The sequence below is a fragment of the Kogia breviceps genome, chromosome 20, assembly GCF_026419965.1.
Source record: "Kogia breviceps isolate mKogBre1 chromosome 20, mKogBre1 haplotype 1, whole genome shotgun sequence".
NCBI classification, from domain to species: Eukaryota; Metazoa; Chordata; class Mammalia; order Artiodactyla; family Physeteridae; genus Kogia; species Kogia breviceps.
The window spans coordinates 2,640,136-2,659,564 of record NC_081329.1 but is presented as its reverse complement, the minus strand read 5'-3'; the positions used below and the strand labels follow the sequence as shown (position 1 = coordinate 2,659,564).

Below are 19,429 nucleotides of genomic sequence, written 5' to 3'. Positions count from 1 at the left end.
ATCAATACGAAAAGGCAAAAACGATTAGATAGTATTGTTAAAACAAACAATAAATGTTACAGGACTGTTGAAGAAGATGATTCCAGTTTCATTTAAAAACACCAGGTAGGGCTTCCCTGGTGGCGCAGTGGTTGAGAGTCCGCCTGCCGATGCGAGGGACGCGGGTTCGTGCCCCGGTCCGGGAAGATCCCACGTGCCGCGGAGCGGCTGGGCCCGTGAGCCGTGGCCGCTGCGCCTGCGCGTCCGGAGCCTGTGCTCCGCAGCGGGAGAGGCCACAGCAGTGAGAGGCCCGCAAAAAAAAACAAAACAAAACATACACAAAAAAACACCAGGTATATTTTGCTGCCTAGGTACAAATCTGTCATGATACAACAAAACATTAATAATAGTCGTCTCTTGAGAGTGAGACTGGGGGAGACAATGAATCACGTAGTCTGTAAGTTTTGTAATAAAAAAATTACTACATGAATACCAGGTACCATGTATATGGCATGTATTTTATCAAGGCTAAGTCTAAGATTTGAACATTTTAGCTTTTTTGGGAAAATGAAATATGGAATCTCACAGAAATCTATTTTTTTGTGCAGCAGTAAAATCTGTGGGCTTCTTTTGCAATTTTACTTGCAAAATTTATAATTTATTTTCAAGAAGAAGCAAATAGTTAATTGCATGAAAAATCAAAAAGAGAAAAACAATTGCTTACAAATTCTCTCCATGTGAAGAAACAGCTTTCTAATTGCAATAAAATAAGTAAGCAGAAATCTAAGTTCAGGATTATTTTAGGGCATGGACACATACATACCTTTATATATCATTCTCAAAGAGAAACAGTGCTCCACTGATTAAGAAACACTGATATACAGGTTATTGAAGTGGGGTCTTTATCTTGTTTATATGTCCATCTACTTCCATCTTCAAAGTTTACTATTTCTGGTCATCAGGAAATGAGGTAGATCCCTTTTAAGTTTTCTATTTAGTCCCATCTTTCTTTTTCTTTTCTTATTTTTTTTTTTTTTTTCAGGAAAGAAACATACTCTCTACCAGGAGACAAAACAGACGGTAGTTCAGATTTTTGTCGTATGTGACTTGCTGTCTCATAAGGCAAAATACGTCTTGGTGGTGGATTAGAGTAACAGTTTCATTGACTGAAGAGCTGTCTCCAAAGTATTACCTGTGAATTGTCTGGCGGGACACTGCCGACGAAAGACGGGGCAGAGACAGACCTAGTTCATTGCTTTCACCAGTAATTTGGTTTATATATGTGCATGTTTTGTCTACTAATGGTTCCGTTTTATATGGATATTAAAATGCTAACAGTAAAATATATCATCAGTGACTATTAAAATCTGTGGTCAGGAATGGAAAAGTCGAATAAAAGCCAATTCTTGTTACAACACGTGAAACAAAGCTGAACTGCCTGCAAATCGGTACAGGAAAGATCAGACAAAACTTAGGAGTCCTGGTTCCACTGGTCAGATCCGTGTTTATAAATGTACATCTGGTGTAAGGAGGCTCTCTGGCTTCTGCTTTTCTCCAAAGTAAAGCTGCAGCACGGAGAATCCATTGACTTATTAACACTTTCAGATGTTTGACAGATACTATAGTGTGGCTTTAAACGTAGAAAATACACACCTCTTTTGTGGATGAAATGTTTAAAACAGAAAAAAAAACCACAGGTTAGTAGACTAGGATTGAAATCTTAGTTTGTACACGAAAATCCAGTGTGACTGTAGGCAAATTACTAACTTTCTCTGGGCCCCGTCATTCTCACTCTGTAAATTAAGGGAGATGGAACAGTTAGGAGAGTCTCTCTCTCCCCTCTCCCTCTCTCCCTCTCTCTCTATATACACTTTTTTTTGTTGTTTGGGTTTTTTTTTTTTTGTGGTACGCGGGCCTCTCACTGTTGTGGCTTCTCCCGTTGCGGAGCACAGGCTCCGGACGTGCAGGCTCAGCGGCCACGGCTCACGGGCCCAGCCGCTCCACGGCACGTGGGTTCTTCCCAGACCAGGGCTCGAACCCGCGTCCCCTGCATCGGCAGGCGGGCTCCCAACCACTGCGCCACCAGGGAAGCCCTCAAAATAATATTTTAAACCTAAAATTTTACGGTCCTCCTTAAAGCACGAATACACCCATATGCTATTTTTTCTTTCTAAAGAGGAACGTGACCATCTTTAGAAATGCAATTTTAATGCAGTCAAAATGTATTTTAAAGTAATCATTGCAATAATAAAAGTATTATAGTTAAAAATGAACAGAAAAGATGACATTAGCTTTTGGTTTTATTATCAATTGTATTTCTAGAGAAGTAAAACTTAAAAAATAGCAATAAAATGTGCAAGCGATTTACATAAAACTTCCTCAGTAAAGTAATATGACCACAACTGTTTCTAATTCCACTAAAGCAGCAATAAATAAAATTTAGGTGTATCATCTAAAAAGAATCTGAAAAAGAATATATGTATAACATATGCATATACATAAAACGGAATCACTTTTCTGTCCAGCCGAAACTACCACAGCATTGTGAATCAACTATACTTCGATAAAACATTTTAAAAATATAGGGACAAATGTAGAACCAACCAGTCATGAAAGTCGCATCAAAACCCAAACCGGTGCATATCGGTTTCTGGAGGCAGCTGTCGACACAAGATAAGGAAAACTTCCTCAGTGTTTAGAGCTGGTCCAACCTGGAATTAACTACCTCCCGAGCAGCCTGCCCCACGGTGCAGAGACTGAACTGATACTTTGTATATCGGCGGGAGAGGTAATTTATGGATCCGGTGAAGAGGACCAGGCGAGATCTCTAACATCTGGACATCTCCATGATTTAAAAATTAGGGTATATTTGCTAAACTACTTCCCCGAGCGCCTAGGGTATCAGCTGTGTGGCAGAGCCGCGCTCCAATGTGGCTTCTTAGTTACCCGAAGTGTAGCTGGGGGGAGTGATGTCGCCCGACTTGACAGGATTCACCTCCCAGGCTCCAGGCTCCAGGCTCCAGTGCCATGAGAAAGCCCTGTCTTTGGGCTTCCAGGCCACTGCCTGGCCCATAGACCAGCCGCATCCAAAGTTATACACACCTTTTTTCCCCCACACTGACTGTTAACACGACTCTATTATTTTTCCAGAGCCCATGGATTTCCTTTTTTGTGCCCCGAAAATGTGCATGTTCCTCATTGGAGGACGGTGTGGACTCCTTGACATTTACTCAACTGTAAAACAAGGAGAAACATAAAAACCACCGCCCCTTTGATTTAGTTGCAAAATGGACCTACTAAAATGGAAAGTTTCATTAATTAAACTCATTTTCTGTGAACAACTTAAAAAAATTAGGTGTAGCATGCAATACTTAGATGAAGAGAAGAAATTAGAGGTATTTTATTAAGTGCATTACATTTTATCATCAGTCTTTTGGCATATATCCGTTAATATTTGATAATTAAGGAATAAGGCCACATCGTTTTTGTGGGTACTGTTCACATCTCTGCCTAAGCTACTGAGTGAGAATTCACTGACCCAAGTAGTCTAGTCCAGGTTTTGAGAAGGTCATTCACACTGTACTGGACAATCACCTTGGATTTACAGTCCTGCCTGCGACTGCCTGAGTTTGACTTGAGCTTTATTTCAGTGGGCAGATTCTAGCACAAAAGAAAACAGCAGGGTAAAAAGACGCAAGGAACACAGCCGCGAGGGAGGTTTTATGCTTAAAGGTAAAGAGGAGTGGTTTGAATTTCTAAAACATGAGAGAATAAGCCACTGAGATCTTTTAAAGTACTGAAATAGTCATTTTTTAAGCAAAAGAAGACTCAGAGCCTCAGAGAGTTCAGAGAACTTGGTCCTGAAGCTACTGATGTAGCCACACCAGGGACTGAGAGACAGAGCAGGGCTCTCTGGCAGCTGTCAGGAAAATCCGTCCGGTGGAAGCAGCCTGAGCTCGGGCCTGCGCTGCACAGTGTGGCCTCCCGGGCGTTCTCAGCAGGGGAACAGGGGCTCCCTGCTGTGCTCTGACTTCTGATGGAGGCCCAGAAAGGACACCGAGCAAGAGTGCTACCACTTGAAGTGCTTTCAGCCTGTTCCCACCTCCCCCTCGGTCTATCGTCCAGGCCTGCAAGGAGACAAAAGCATCAGAGGCTGGTCCCAGCAGTCTCTCCTTTCCACTGGGATCCCTGGAAAGGACCGTTCCCAGAACCACCCCTCACTTCCTGGGCCGGTAGAGAACAGCAAGTACTCACAGTGGTATTTAAAGGTAGTCCTAGTTGGTTGTCCTGTCAATGAAGGGTACCTGTCATCTCAGAATTTATCTCAGGCCTTCCGCGGTGCACACTTGCTGGCAAATTTCACATGTTCCTAAACGCGCAGCTGGAGCTCCTTCCCTGATCATTAGCATGTGTCCTGTGCCTCTGATCGCGCTGGAATGATCACATGTCATCTTCATTTGATTATGTTTCCGGTTCTGCAAGGTCCAGACTAGATTGCCTCTGTGACGGGATTATGGGTAAAAACGTGGGTAGCACTGTTTGGTTTCTGTTGAAATTGTCTGTCATTTGTAACTTACTGAAAGATAGCATTGGAATAAAATAAAAGCATAATTAACATAATTCGGCCTCTACTGGATGTGAGAGCTGGACATCTCATGATTTTATATCCTCCTTTGACGTAGCGTGTGTTTCTATTGCTGAGGACAGAGCTGTGCTAAAATGCATCCACAACAAAGGCCGCCATTCAGTTTCTGACCATAGAGGAGAGAGAAGCAGACATTTTCCCTGACTTTGAAGGTTGTGTTTGTGACTTCACGCAGCCTTGGCTGGGGAGGCGGTGATGGCAGGAGGACCAGACGCTGCTGATGGCGGGGCGGGACTCTGCTCCTTGACTTTCCGCAGGAGGCGCAGCAAGGGTCAGAGCGGGAGGCCGGGGTACAGCGCCCTCACCCCACTGCGGACCTGCGAGCGACGGCGGTTTCGCTGTAATGAAAAAGAAGTAGTTATGTTTGGTGAATATGTGGCATTCGTATCAATTTTGTGAGATTTTAAGTGTTGAGTTTTCAGATACGTAAATTCACGATATCCTGTAGAAAAACAGGCTCATTAAGCAGCCTTCCTGTCCACGTGCTTCTGATGCCCTCAGAGAAAGGATCATCGTAAGATAGGAACAAAAACCTACTGTGGATAAACTTGTAAATTAATTGTGATCCAACACAACTGGCCCATTCAAATTATTGGTAAGCCATGTTGAGATATATATATATTTATATATATGTATTTTTTCTTTTTTGCGGTACGCGGGCCTCTCACTGTTGCTGTGGCCTCTCCCGCTGCGGAGCACAGGCTCCGGACGCACAGGCTCAGCAGCCACGGCTCACGGGCCCAGCCGCTCCGCGGCACGTGGGATCCTCCCGGATCGGGGCGCGAACTCGCGTCCCCCGCATCGGCAGGCGGACCCCCAACCACTGCGCCACCAGGGGAGCCCTTGATATATTTTAAACAAGTTATTAGTGGTGACAAATAGCAAAAGCATTCTAAATGAACAGCTGTTTTAGTAATAAATATTTTATGAATAAGATTATGGCTATTTGAAGTTTGGTTTGTTAACTTTAAAAAAAGTGATAGGTGGTATCCTGTCTTGATTCAACTATGTATATTTTCCCATATGCTTTTTAGTTACACTTCAGATTCTCTTTCCTTTGGTTATTCTTTTTAAGTTAACTCTAACACCTCAGTGACACATTGTTATTAATATTGTACAGTTTTTCTTTGTGCAGTGGATTTGATGATGGGTGTGATATATTTGACATTATAATTCATTTTTAAGATGCTGATAAGCGAATATTTATGTTTTAACACCAAATACAATTTTTGAAGGTAAAAACAAGAAATATTACTAGCTTTGAATTTAAGCAGTGAAAAATAAGTCATATATAGGTTCTGGGTTCCTTTTAAGCTGCCCATTCTTAAAGCAGTTTGTTGTGCAAAACTTGTTGAATTTTTTTCAGATAGTTTGCATTAAGATAACATTTGGTGTGGAAGGTAATTATTTCGATAACCTTCATTAGTTCGAGTTCAGAAAAGAGGCCAGGCTTTAAAAAAACAATTTCTAATGAAATAAGGAATTATTCCAAACCTATATTGGTTATGTTTGAATTGTGTTTAAAATGGACACACTCAAGAAAAATAAAATAATTAGTGGTAGTAGAGATAATATATTGCTTTACACTCTTGCCGGCATCAGCCTTTGTGAGACCCTCGGCTTACACTCTGTATCTTCAATTCTAAGGTGTCAGTATCTGTACAAGGTACCATTGATTTAACATCAGCTTTCCTAGGGGAAAAAACAATAATGGCTGGCGAGTTTCCTTTTAAAAATCCATTGCAGAATGCATCCCGATTTAAGAAATGTTAAAATGTGAAGAAATATTGATATTGGAATTGAGAAAATGTGATAATGTGCTTGTCTATTTACAACCTACGATATTCCAAATGAATCTCACCGTTGTGCCGCGGACAGCATTTCCTGCAGAATATGATGTCCTCACCTAAAGCTATTACAGCTCTGCCAAGGTTGTTGTAAATATGTATATAATAATGAATGGGTACAGTTTGACATCAAGTTATCTTTTCATCTTTAAATTTTCATGTTTTGTTGAAGTATAGCTGAGATATCAAGTTACTGTATTATCACTTTTCCTCTGTAGTCAAGTTTGTCAATGTATGAAATATATTCTGAAATACTTCACCAAATGGGAACATCCTGCTACCAGGCTTGAAGAATGTCCTTTGGGATACAGGAAATTTACACATTACTTTGAAGAAATAAAAATCATGAGAATAAATAAATCTTACAAAATGAATGATTACTACCAGGTAATCTTTATTACCCCAATAAAGATTACTCATGAGCACCGTTTCAGGTAGAAAGTGGAATCTGATTGTGTGAAATAGGTTCTATTTAAAGTTACAGTCTTGATACTTGAATTAGCATAGCATAGAGTGAACCACTAAGACCAAAAAAAAAAAAATGACATTATGAATAAAATAAATCAAACATTTGTATTAGGATATGAAGGCTTCTAGTAGTAAGAGAATTAGCTATGTTTTAAGAAAAAAGGCCTAGGTTATCCATATTACTTTTGCATTGGCTGTAATATGTATATGCTATTTGAATAAAATGTTTTAAAATTTCTTATTAATTAAGGTTTACACATAATACCCACATAACAATTTCCAAAAACACAGAACCTTATTTACTTTAGGTGAACACTTATATTGAAATATATGATCAATCCAGTATTTAACATAGGAATATATAGATAAATGCATATATATCTTCTGTGTCAGTACAGAATTGCCACTGTTGTTTTGATTGTATAGACCTATGCAAAAGAAGCAGAATGGAATGAATTCAAATTGTCTTAATTAAGCCTGTCTTATAGGTTTCATTAGTTATGTACCAGCTTGCAGTACATCTGGACTATAAAGGAAGCATCATGAGTATCTGAGCTAACAATTTGAGGTTCTTGTTGCTTTTCAGGTTTCTCTGTGGGTGTCTGTACGTGGCGGTAAGTTTGAGTAGAGACAATAGCTATTACTTTCAGTAATTCCTGCTGTTGTGAGTCATGGTTATGCTGTGTGAATATGTGTGTGTGTGTGTGTGTGTGTGTGTGTGTGTGTGTGTGTGTGTGTGACGCTCCAATTACTAGATCTGGAAGTTTAATTAACAAGGTTACAGGAGCAAAAGCCCAAAGTCAGAGTCTTTTGGGCCTTAATTTATAAAAAATAATTTTTCAAAACTTTGTTATTGTTCATATAGCAATTTAAAGCTAAAGGAAACAATATAAATGACAGAAAAATACACTCATTTTCCATTATTTTACTAATGGTTTTCTTATTTCCATGTCCCTTTGCTTCTTGTCCTGTTTACATGTATTCTTTATATGTGTTTTCTTATTACATGAATAAAATTTTGTATTCTACTTTTTAACTTAGTATTTTAAAATGTAGGGCTCTTAATGATTATGTTTTGCGCTAGTTATGTAATATTCTTTGGAGATGATTTTAAATATGTTTAAACAACTAGGCCATTATAAATTTACATACTTCATAGTTTAACTCTTTATTGATGCTGTGTGTAACCAGCGTCTTTTGCATTCATAAATTTAGAAAAAGAAATAGCAATTATCAAAAAACAAATAAAAATACGGTGTCCAAAGCCAAAAAAACCAGGAATATCATGTTATAATAATCAGACATAGGGAGGTGCCACTATAAGAAACAGCAGATTAAGGAGAAGGAAAATGAAGAATACATGTTGAGAGTATTTTACATTAGTTTAATTGTACCATTTTCACTAGGAAAAATTTTCCTTATATGTTTTAATGCTTTGTAGCTACATGTTTCAATTGAGAAACAGTTGATTATACTGTAAATTCTGAACATTCACAATTTATTCTCACCTTTGAGTCTGTTGCCTGTTGAAATGTGTCCTTATTATTAAAGGTGTAATATTTGTGTTATTTGAGTTTGTATTTGCAAAATACAGCTATTTGTTATTGATGTTGTTGAATTATACTAAATAAAACATCTGTTTCCTAGTCAACACCACTTATAACGAAACTTAGTATACTATGGTACATCTCCTTGAAACTGTTTAATGATTTATCATTTACTTTTGTAATTTTTAGAATTCTTCATATATATTTATGTGTACATAAGTATATGTATATACCCATATATGGTTGTGGTAATAGTCTAAAATATAATGAGAAAAGTGTTTTTGTTTTAAATGTTTCTCAAGGGCAAAGTGTATGCCTCCCTTTGATAAACATAAGTCATTGCCCTATGGTGAAAAGGTCTAGTTAAAAATCACAGTATCTTCTGCTTATATTTACTAACAACTAAGATTTTGTTGAGTTTCATCTGATCTTTTATGTAATGAAACAATCTTTATGCATTTCAAACTTAAAATGTGTGTTCATTAAATTATTTTTACCTCCCTGGGAGTTTCAACACTGCCACCTCCTAGGTGGCTCCTCTTTACCTATCAAGTAGATACATTAAATACTTCACTACATATCATGATCAGCCACAATAAGAATAAATCGGTTTGATGAAAGCAAGACAATGGGAAAACTCAGAGGAATCCAAAAATAGACTCAATAAAGTTAAAACTGGAAATGAAGTAACAAATTTCTTAACCAGCCACTAGCTAACCTTTCTGTCTACTTGCAACAGATACAGAATATTTTCATGGATGGAGACTGTATTTTCAGAATACTGGAAAAACTTTGAACATCTCTTTGCTAGTAAATTTTAAAATCTGGATTGTGTTGTGAAATTTTGTAATTTACTGGAAAAAAAAAAAAAAACAGGTAATAGGCCTCCAGAGATCAGTAATTTCAAGGTTATTTCAAAGACTTACACCTAAAAAAATATAAACTCTGAAGAACATGTGTGATTTCTGTAGTCCTCTCTCTTTCCAGTGTGGACTTATATTAACCTCAGTAGTGTCAGCACCCACATGTCAGCTGAGAATCTCTGACCTGGAAAAGTAAACATTTAAGAATAGAAGGATGTAGAGACAAATTAGTATAAAGAACCAGAAAGCCAAGCGGCTGGCTATGGCGTTAAGGAGAGATTTAGTTGATATTCAAGATAACTTTACAAATCCATACGTAGTCACTGGGGCAGGGGGTTCAGGGACACACACAGTGTTGAGTCCCCAGCTGGCAGCTTGGTTCCAGGGAGCCTGAAGAGTGAAGATGTATGCTGCCTGTCTACTCATTTTAAACTAGCGTGCATACGTGCCCAGAGAGAAAATTTAGGAAAATATTCAAAGAAAACAGTTGCTTAGAGCAAAATTCAGAAATTAAACACTTTAATGTAAAACAATGGATTTGCATAATTAAGGTTTACAGCTTCTGCATGGCAAAGAAAATAGTACATATCACAAATGAAATTATGTGTGTGTATACGTATTTCTATATTAAATATAGATATATGTATATATGTATGTCTGTGTATGTGACGGGAAAAGTGTTAATAGACCTAAGTGTACATATAATTCATGCAAAGCAATGAAAAAGTGTCCAACAACTCATGAGAAAAATGTGCAGAGGAATAGGGTGTGGGGTAAGAAGTTTTTCTAAAAAGAAAAGAACCATATTATTTACAAGGTTGAGCCTCAACAACATTAAGTGAAAAATATACGAGGTGGTAGTAATTTAATATGTAAGGTTGTATTTACTGTCTTTAGGTAGATTACGAATGATGGTTATGCTTTTTTTTCTCATAATTTTAAAAAAATACACATTCTTTTTCATATTGTTTTCCATTATGGTTTATTGCAGGATGTTGAAGATAGTTCCCTGTGCTCTACAGTGGGTCTTTGTTGGTTTTTTATTTTATGTGTAGTACTGTGTATATGTTAATCCCAAACTCCCAGTTTACCCACTCTGCAGTCCCTTTCCCCTTTGGTAACCAGAAGTATGTTTCCTATGGCTGTGGGTCTGTTTCTGTTTTGTATGAAAGTTCATTTGTCATTTTCTTAGATTCCACATATAAGTGAGGTCATAGGATATTTGTCTTTCTATGTCTGACTTACTTCACTTAGGCAGGTAATCTCTAGGTCCACCCATGTTGCTGGCAAATGGCGTGATTTCATTCTCTTTTATGGCTGAGTAGTACTCCGTCGTATATATGTACCACATCTTCTTTATCCATTCATCTGTCAGTGGATTTTTCAGTTGATTCCATGTCTTGGCTATTGTGAATAATGCTGCTGTGAACATACGGGTGCATGTATTTATTCAAATTATAGTTTTGTCTGGATATATGCCCAGAAGTGGGATTGCTGGGTTGTATGGTAGTTCTATTTTTAGTTTTTTTAAGGGACCCTCATACTGTTCTCCGTAGTGGCTGTGTCAATTTACATTCCCACCAACAGTGCAAGAGGGTCCCCTTTTCTCCACACCCTCTCCTTTTTTTTTTTTTTTTTTTTTGCGGTACGCGGGCCTCTCACTGCTGTGGCCTCTCCCGTTGCGGAGCACAGGCTCCGGACGCGCAGGCCTAGCGGCCATGGCTCACGGGCTTAGCTGCTCCGCGGCACGTGGGATCTTCCCGGACCAGGGCACGAACCCGTGTCTCCTGCATCGGCAGGCGGATTCTCAACCACCGCGCCACCAGGGAAGCCCCCCTCTCCTTTTTAATGATGGCCATTCTGACTTGGTGAGAGGTGATACCTCACGGTCGTTTTGATTTGTATTTCTCTAATGTGAGCAATGTTGAGCATCTTTTCATGTGCCGGTTGTAGGAAGGTTGACTTTTGAAATGCTTTATCCAGATTGGAAATGTGCCTACTGTTTGTCATATCAGTTCTATTACTTGGATTTGAAATAACTATTGGACCAGTGTTCAAAGACACACACACAGGGATGTTCATTTCAGTGCTGTTTTGAATACTTCTAAGTCAGAAACAAATTCAGTCTCATTATATGATGGAACGTACATACTAAAAACAATCTTGAGGTTATTAAAGTGGACTATGTAGATAACCTTTACTGAATTGGAATGATGGTTATGCTGTATTTTGTAGTGTAAAAAGCCACATAATAAAATAGAATGCTTGTGGTTTTTAAAGTAAGACTTTTAATATGATTATCTATGATATGTAAGGGACTATATCTGGAACGTTGCCAAAGTGTAAATCAGGGTAATGGGAGAGGGAATTCCTTTATTCCAAATATGAATCAGGGTGAGATGTGTGAGGGAGAAAGATCAGATTATGTACTGTGAGATCACGTCCCAGAGAGGAATATTTGAGCAGAGACTAAAGGGAAGCAGGGGAATAAGAGCTGAAGAGATGAGAGCAGGGAGGATTGTGGGAAGAGAGTGCTTGAAAAGCAGGAGGCAAGTGCAAAGGCCCTGTGGCAGAAACGTGCCTGTTAGGTACACAGCTTTAGGAGGATATTGTAGTAACCCAGGCAAAAACCAGTGGTGGCTTGTACTACATTGATAGTTTTGGAAGCAATGAAAAGTGACAGGAGTTTGGAAATATTGTGAATGTGGCGCCCAGATGAATTGCTGATTATTTGGACGTCAGGGGTGAAAGCCAGAGAAGAGGAAGCAAATTTTGGAGTGGCTTTATTCTGGATTTTATGTAATTTGCATTAATTTGAATTTATATTTAAATGGCCACACGTGGCTGCTCTTACCATATTGGACAGTCTGGCTGTGGACAGTGAGGATGTAAAGGGACAGGAGAAGTTGAAAACTGAACACTTGGCCACCCCAAGTTAAGCCCTTAGGTGTGGAGATGGATGAACCGGCACAAGGGACAGAAAGCTGTGAGGTGGAAGGAACTAAGGTCAAGTGGAGAAATCATTTCAGGATGAATTTATTTAGGAGGGGCTGGTCCACTGGGTCACACGCTAGCAGTAAACTATGTCAAACGATGACTCAGAATTGACCACTGCATTTAAAAGTGAGGATAAGACTTTTTTTGATCTTGACGGGTGTTTTGTGATTGTTGTTTAGAGGAACAATGCCTGACTTGGGTTGGTTGAAGAGAGAGCCCAGCCTTTTCTTTTGTGTGTGTTGCTCTCACCCCCTCCTCAGTCGGATTGCAAAATCCACGAGCGCATATTTTTCTGCCTTTTATATTTTGTGTATGAATAATTGCCTGATGCAGTGGGATTTTTTCAGTATTTTAAAGTATTTTTAGTATTTAAATTTTTTAACATATTAAATAGTTTTTAATATTTTAAATATGTAGAAATATAAATATTTTAATCTTAGATGTCATTTTATCCTTGTAACTTTCCCGTCATTTCAGAAATACATGAATTAGTTTAAAAGATGATCAAAACAAATTGTTCAAAAGAAACAAAAAATATTTAAACTATAAAATGGAAGAAAACTAAGACCTTAGTAATCGGTTAAGAAGATTTGCAACAGGGATCCGTACTTTTAAAAAAAGGGGTTAGTCAAACTCTCAGAGCATTGTACTAATGTGATCTGTATGATTAAAAATAATGATCAGCCAGTAATGTCTAGCAACTTTAATACCCATGATTATTCTAACCAAGGGAATAGCTTTCTCTAATTGTGTGGAATTGTTCTTAGGTTAAAATGTATGGCAAGGTATATGACTACTCAAATAAAACAGCACTAAGTTTGTAGTATTATACTTAAAGCAAAATGTAATATAGGAAATACGATTATTTCACTGTGCAGTTACATTAAATGATCAATATAAATATTTATCATTTTCCAATTTCACATTTTAATGTGCTTTTAAGCTGTTTTTGACATTTTAATATGGAGAATATTTTATTAAATATAAAAGAAATACATAACTTGAGTGAAAATATGTCTGGCTGATAAAGTACATCAGTGAATTACAATGGAATAAGTATTTTTATTTCTTTCTGAAACACTTGAAAAAATTAGATAAGACAGTTTAATTAGCAGGTACAATTTACACAGCTCACTATAGAATGTGAATAATTTAACACTGCATGAACTAATGCTTAGAAACTTATTTTCAAACAACTTTTTTTTGGAGCAACTGCTTGAAGACACAAACTTTTATGAAAAATATTAAAACGTTATCCAGCAAAAAGTGCTGCCATATTTGGCAGAAAATGAAATACAGGTGATGTAAAACTGCATGAAAATTGAAAAATATCCCCAAACTCTCCAAAATCACAGTTTGCTCTTTTCTTACTCAATCCCAGTGACTATATACAAACAAGTGAAAGAAAGCATTCACAATCATAAACCTACTGCACAAAACATCACCTTTCCCTTAGGTGATTCTACGGTTTTCAGGTAAGCACCACTGGCTGTAATTTGTGAAACTACTGACAGAAAAGAATTCAACTTCAATCAATTCAGCATTTTGACAACTTTATCACTTTGGACCAATGTGCATTTCGCCTTTATCCTCTGTTCTCAGTTCTGTCCGTGCTGTATCTTTCCAGGCTGATCCTTGAAAACAAATTCATTGTCCTTATTTGGATTATTAAACTGGTGAGGTTTTTTTCTCCCATATACAAAGGTTTTTCTCAATTACTGACCTAAAAAATATTAGATGAAATCCTCGATATCACCATTCTGCCTAGATTTTACAAAAGAAAAACTTACGTTAAGTCATGGTTAACTTTCACACTTCTTGATGAGGAAGTGACATACATATTGAGGTTATAATTGGTGCATTCCTCCAGTTTTTTAGCCAATTGCTTGATTTTACCCTGCAGAAGTAGGCAAATATTTTTACATTTCTCTTGCTGTAGCATGTGAAGTTTATCTCTAAATCATTGATTGACATACTGGGTTTTGTGAGAGCTAAGAGTTTCTTTGGTAAGCAAAAGAAATATTATGAAATTGTAAAGTAAACACACACAAAATCGAAAACTATAGCAACAAAGAGCTAACAAACTTCCCTCATGTAAAATTAGCTGTAATGAATGGTCGTACATTCTGTATAGATTTTTTTAATGTGAAAATAATGTATATAGTATGAAATTATTTTAAATTTTCAGAATTCAATCCACACCAGCCTATCCAGGTTTTTCCCATATAGAGACACACTGTATGCCATTAAGTTGGTTTACTTTTAAAGGAAAAAATCTGATATCCTACAAATATTTCTTGTCCAAAATATGCATTTATATGATGTAGATTAATGCAGTGCTAATTAGAGATTCAGTTATTTGTTTATTTTAACATGAATGACATAGGATTAGATAGAATTATCTTATGTAAATATTGATTTAAACTGTTCAGTGTATAAGCATTTTTATGTGTGTAAATTTTGTTTTAAATCTTCCTTAACATTTACTCTTGCAAAATCAGGAGGTTTTTAAAATATATATAAATATATAATAAAATAAAATAAAATAAAATAAATATATATATTCCCTCATGTTTATGGAAACCTTAAAAATGTAGGATATATTTGAATTTGAACTGTATTTTTCTGAGAGTCACATAAATATTTCCTTTTTATTTCCCATGTATATTCTATAATGATTTAACTTAGACATTCAGCATTTTAGCATGTTGACATTCATATCCTTATTGTTTGATTTCATGTGAATATGATACTTTGGAGGATTCAGTTCTTATCAAGTTTATTCAGTATATTTTGTAATTATTTAAAATTGTATCAGATATCTGTACATTATATTTTTTAAAAATTGAAGTCTTGCCTGTAATGTGTTGTATATCATGACAGTCCATACTCAGTTGGGTAAAACAACTTCTCATTTTCTGTTATAGTTTCATCACAAAATAACAATTTTTTTTCATAGCATAATTTGATGGAAAGAATATGGGATTAACATTATCATGAAAGTTGTTTGACTGTTTACTAGCAGGTACATGATTTGAGAAAATCACCTAATATTTCTTAGCTTCATTTTCCTAATATATAATATGAAGATGATAATGATATTCCTTATCTCAATATGAATGAAAAATTGATATACAATGTTGACCTGACATATATTGAGCAATTAGTAAGTGTTGGTTACTAGTCTTTTGTATTATTGTCATGCAAATTTGTGTGTTCAGTTTTAGCCACATATCTGGTGGCTCCGGTTTTGGATTTCAGTGTGTGACAGCAGGGCAGACACTTTGCAAGGTAACAGTGACTTCCCCTGAGGACTGTGGGATTCTAAGGGGAAATGGACAGCACAGTCCTCTGCATATTGAATCCCAAATTGGAAGTCAGAATGCACTGTTCATTTCTGACAATTATCTGTGTTTTTAGTGGTGGCTTGGTTCCCAGGCGTGTTTACCAAAATATAATAAAGCCAAAATGTAGATACCTTAGTTGAATATTCTAGGGATTTAAATACCATTGAGAACATTGTTACAGCAGATGATATATTACACCCGAAATCGAGCAGACAGCTTGCAAATATGTCCTGGAAATCTGACCTCTTTCTTACGTGTGACTTTCCTGTACTGTACTATAAAGCCTTCTAATTTTAAAATTCTCTGAGAAACAAAAACAAACTTTCTTTTCCCCACAAATTACAGATTGCTTAATGTCTGTACTAACTGTAGAAAATTTAACGTAGAAAAATATCACTGGGGCATATTAAGACATACTTTTCCATACGGGTCCATAAAGAAAAGATATGATGAAATTAAATAACAACTAATAAGTAGTATTAACTGTTGGCCGATCAAGTCAAGTCCTGTTTAAATAATCTGTTTGAATGAGTCAAATGGGGAAGGACGGGCAATACAAGCCTGATGCCAACAGCTAATCTCCTCGATTAACCGTCTCGAGTATTTGTGCAAAAACCGTGGTTGAGTAACAGCTGCAGAAAGCATCCAAGAATATACATGAGAGAGTTCTGAGGTTCGATGTTTGGTTTGTAAATGATATCATTCAGAGTTTACCGTGGTTTTGTCTTTGTGGGATTTTTTTTTTTGGTCACGGAAACAGATCTTCTAAATACGTCATATATGTGAAGTTTACATACCAGCAAGAGCCTTATTCTTTCTCAGAACATGGAATTTTAAGAGCCCTTTTGGTTGTGGGTGGCCCAGGAATTCAGGAGGCACTTGGGTTCTACTGCCAGCCACTCCTGTGAGGCAGCAAGACGTCGTCCACCCAGAATAGAAGAAGGCGCTGAGGATGGGAGTCCTTTGCTAAGAGAGACGTGGACCGGCCTTTCATTGATTTTGAGGGGCACGGAGAGGAGGCGTGAATGGGTTAGCGATGTCGAGGGGGAGAATCACTCTCCCCCTCCCCACCACCCTTGTGATGTTTGCTTCCAAGCTTATAACTCTGTATGCCCCAGCAGGTTGTTTTCTGGCCTAGAAAAATGATGTCAGATGTTCACAAAAGCTAGTACAGTGATTTTTAGCTGAAATGTATCTTTTGGGCCACATGGGAGTAAATATTGCTACCAGTATCCTACCCCAGGCTTACAGAACAATCCATAATTACTTCCAAGTAGGCCTGAAATATCAGGATGAAAAATTGTTTCAAAATCTGTCAGGGGTTGATCTGCCAAATTTTGGATAATGATATCCTTTTTCTAACAACCTTCGTTAACGTTTCTGAAGCACTGTCACTGGTTTCCAGTGATCCTGACAATGAATCCTTGAGCAGATTCCACTTAAATATCAGCAGATTCACCCACCTAGAATTTATAAATTAGTCAGTTAACAGAGAATACCAAACTGAATGAGAACTGAAACATAAGGCCCTGATATCTAACACCTCAGTCCCCAAGCAAGAAGAATTGCACAAAGTTCATTCAACCTAGTAAGGGAGAGGCTGGGGGTCATCACTACTAGATCAAATGCAGGAAGCTTCATTCCTTCACCTATTGAGCACGGATTTCTTGAGTGACTCTGACTTACAGGGGTTGACTGCATGATACTGATTGCATAGAGGAAGAAAACAGAACAAGGAGAGGGTAGGCTCAGTCAACAAAACAACATTTTTGAGGGGATGTTTGAATTAAAGACATTCAATGGTGATTACATACACTTGCATACACACAGTATTTCAGTCGCTGAATGGCCCCATTCCGCAATTTAAAAAGGAATATCATCCTATGTGTACAGAGACGTACAACATAAGCAAGAGCAGGTAAGTGACTTGAGTGCACAGGAGGTGAAAAATACCTACCTTAAATGACGCAAGGTGTTATAAGAAAGTTCGGACAATTCATTGTCTCATGGTGTTGAAGCAGAATATTATCTCTAAAATGTGAGAGCATAATAAAGAAATTCAGGTTTCAAAAAGAGATTATAATGCAGCAGAAGGAAGTGAAGATCAGGCAGTCAGACTCTCGGGGAAAATACTGAGAGACTAAAGAAATGTACGAAACAATTCTAAAATGCAATCAAAATTACAGAAATGGATTTTTTTCCGTTGCAATAATTGCCTAGGACATGATGAAATATTTTTGAAATATTTATCAAAAAATAAAGTAGGATAAACATAAATATAGAAGTTACTAGAAAGGATATGAGAGATTTAAAGAAAAGTAATAGAGAACTAATGCATACATTATAGTTCATAGAAAAGTGAACAAACAGATAAAAAGGAAACTTGAAGTTATAATTGAAAATACTTCTGAATGAAATTCTTGAATCTGCGATCAATTCTTTACCTTGAACATTTTATGTAGAATTATTATCAGTGTATAAAATTATCCTTTGAAAATTCCCGAATAGCAAGGATTAACAATTACACAACCAGGAAGGAACAGAGAAAGTCATGTACCAGAGACAAAGGAGGTTAAAAATCAGACTGGACATACTAACCAATCAGAAAGGAAGTGGGTTACCAACAGTAAAAGAATGAAATTAGAACACTCCCTAAGACCATACACAAAAATAAACTCAAAATGGATTAAAGACCTAAATGTAAGGCCAGACACTAAAAACTCTTAGAGGAAAACATAGGCAGAACACTCTATGACATAAATCACAGTAAGATCTTTTTGACCCACCTCCTAGAGAAATGGAAATAAAAACAAAAATAAACAAATGGGACTTAATGAAACTTAAAAGCTTTCGCACAGCAAAGGCAGCCATAAACGAGATGAAAAGACAACCCTCAGAATGGGAGAAAATATTTGCAAATGAAGCAATGGACAAACGATTAATCTCCAAAATATACAAGCAGCACATGCAGCTCAATATCAAAAAAACAAACAACCTGATTAAAAAATAGGCAGAAGACCTAAAGAGACATTTCTCCAAAGAAGATATACAGATGGCCAAGAAGCACATGAAAGAATGCTCAACATCACTAATCATTAGAGAAATGCAAATCAAAACTACAATGAGGTGTCACCTCACGCCAGTCAGAATGGCCTTCATCAAAACATCTACAAACAACAAATGCTGGAGAGGGTGTGGAAAAAAGGGAACCCTCTTGCACTGTTGGTGGGAATGTAAATGGATACGGCCACTATGGAGAACAGTATGGAGGTTCCTTAAAAAACTAAAAATAGAACTACCATACGACCCAGCAATCCCACTCCTGGACATATACCCTGAGAAAACCATCATTCAAAAAGACACTTGCACCCCAACGTTCACTGCAGCTCTACTTACAATAGCCAGGACATGGACGCAACCTAAGTGTCCATCGACAGAGGAATGGATAAAGAAGATGTGGTACATGTATACAATGGACTATTACTCAGCCATATAAAGGAACAAAATTGGGTCATTTGTAGAGACGTGGACAGACCTAGAGAGTGTCATACAGAGTGAAATAAGTCAGAAAGAGAAAAACAAATATTGTATATTACTGCATATATGTAGAACCTAGAAAAATGGTACAGATGAACTTACTTGCAAAGCAGAAATAGAGACACAGATGTAGAGAACAAATGTGTGGACACCAAGGGGGAAACGGCCTGGGGGGTGGGGGGTGGGAGGAAGTGGGAGA

General features: G+C 37.3%; 1 long non-coding RNA gene across 1 annotated transcript in view; it reads left to right on the top strand.

Moving 5' to 3' along the window:
• Positions 1–19,429, top strand: part of LOC131747418 (uncharacterized) — a 484,684-nt gene that overhangs the window by 66,217 nt on the left and 399,038 nt on the right. The window lies entirely within an intron of this gene.